The sequence below is a fragment of the Bison bison genome, unplaced genomic scaffold, assembly GCF_000754665.1.
Source record: "Bison bison bison isolate TAMUID 2011002044 unplaced genomic scaffold, Bison_UMD1.0 scf7180017864360, whole genome shotgun sequence".
Classification (NCBI taxonomy): domain Eukaryota; kingdom Metazoa; phylum Chordata; class Mammalia; order Artiodactyla; family Bovidae; genus Bison; species Bison bison.
The window spans coordinates 190,379-192,098 of record NW_011494932.1 but is presented as its reverse complement, the minus strand read 5'-3'; the positions used below and the strand labels follow the sequence as shown (position 1 = coordinate 192,098).

General features: G+C 46.5%; 2 pseudogenes; one reads left to right on the top strand and one right to left on the bottom strand.

Annotated features, from left to right (window-relative positions):
- The window catches only part of LOC104999649, an 18,090-nt pseudogene that overhangs the window by 12,494 nt on the left and 3,876 nt on the right, over positions 1-1,720 (bottom strand).
- LOC104999657 overlaps positions 1,334-1,720 on the top strand; it is a 3,144-nt pseudogene continuing 2,757 nt past the window's right edge.

Here is a 1,720-nt window from a genome sequence, read left to right as displayed (position 1 = left end):
ACTGTCTTAATTTGGAAGAGACCTCTCATGAGTTCTTGGGATCTCAGTTCAGGATATGAGGATCACCTGCAATAAGATCAGCCTTGCCTTTCAGTAAATCTTAGCTCTATTGTATTAAATCCTGAAATGCAGAAATGGTAAGGACCTAAGAGAAGCAAAAGAGATTAAGAAGAGGTGGCAAGAATACACAGAAGACCTATACAAAAAAGGTCTTAATGACCCAGATAATCACAATGGTGTGATCAGAGCTAGAGCCAGACATCATGGAATTTGAAGTCAAGTGGGGCTTAGGAAGCATCACTACAAACAAAGCTAGTGGCGGTGATGGAATTCCAGCTGATTTATTTCAATCTTAAAAGATGATGCTGTGAAAGTATTGCAAAACCAGCAAATTTGGAAATCTCAGCAGTGGCTACAGGACTGGAAGAGGTCAGTTTTCATTCCAGTGCCAAAGAAGTTCAATGCCAAAGACTGTTAAAACTATTGAACAATTGTGCTCATTTCACATGCTAGCAAGGTAATTTTCGAAATATTCAAAATCCTTCAAGCTAGGCTTCAACAGTATGTGAACTGAGAACTTCCAGGTGTACAATTAGAAGAACCAGAGATCAAATGGACAACATCTGTTGGATCATAGAAAAAGCAAGAGAATGCCAGAAAAACATTTACTTCTGCTTCATTGACCATGTTATAAAGCCTTTGACTGTGTGATCACAACAAACTGGAAAATTCTTAAAGAGATGGAAATACCAGGCTACCTTTCTTGCCTCCTGAGAAACCTGTATGCAGGTCAAGAAGCAACAGTTAGAACTCGACATGGAACAACAGACTGGTTCAAAATTGGGAAAGGAGTATATCAAAGCTGTATATTGTCACCCTGCTTATTTAACTTATATGCAGAATACATCATGTGAAATGCTGGGCTGGATGAATGTAATCAAGATTGCCGGGAGAAATATCAATAACCTCAGATATGCAGATGATACCACCCTTATGGCAGAATTCAGGGCAATGCCAAGCGAGGGAGGGAGTGAAATGAAAGGGAGAGGGCTGGTACTCCAGGAACCCACCGGGCCACGGACTTCATTTGATGGACTGGTCCTCTTCGTCAGCAACCCCCTATCAGTAGCCCATATGGAGACGGATGGAAGGAGTCAGCCCTCTCTGATCCCCTGCATTCTGTGTCAGCAGGATTAAAGGGTGCTCGGGCACGTGGGACTGAAGTCCAGCCCAGGACTGTGAGCTTGGAGGCCACTGTGTCAGGCTCCTGGTCTTTGTGGCCTTTGTGATTCTGTGTTTCTTCAGCCACATGAGGCCCTGGGAGCCCTGGGAAATGAAGTTCGGCTGTCTGTCCTTTGGACAGCCTTATGTGGGTGTCGTCTTAAATGGTGTCAAGACCCTGGAGACGTGGTGGTGGCCCATGCTATGTGGCCACTGGCACTGTACCCTGGCCGTCCACATTGCACACTGGGACTGGGAGAACTTGGCCTGGTGGGAGATGCTGGAGCAGAGGCCGGCAATGATATCCGCCCAGATCCAGGCCTTGCTGCAGGATGGGGACAAGTTTGGCTGTGGATTGATCATGGGCAAGTGACACCCTGCCCTGAGCTGCCTCCATGGTCCCGATACTGCCCTGGATCCCAGCCAGGTTGTCCTTGTTTGTTTTCTGTTGAACCAGTTGGTGGGGTGGGTGGGGCTGAGGTTTTTTTAGAGGAGCAGC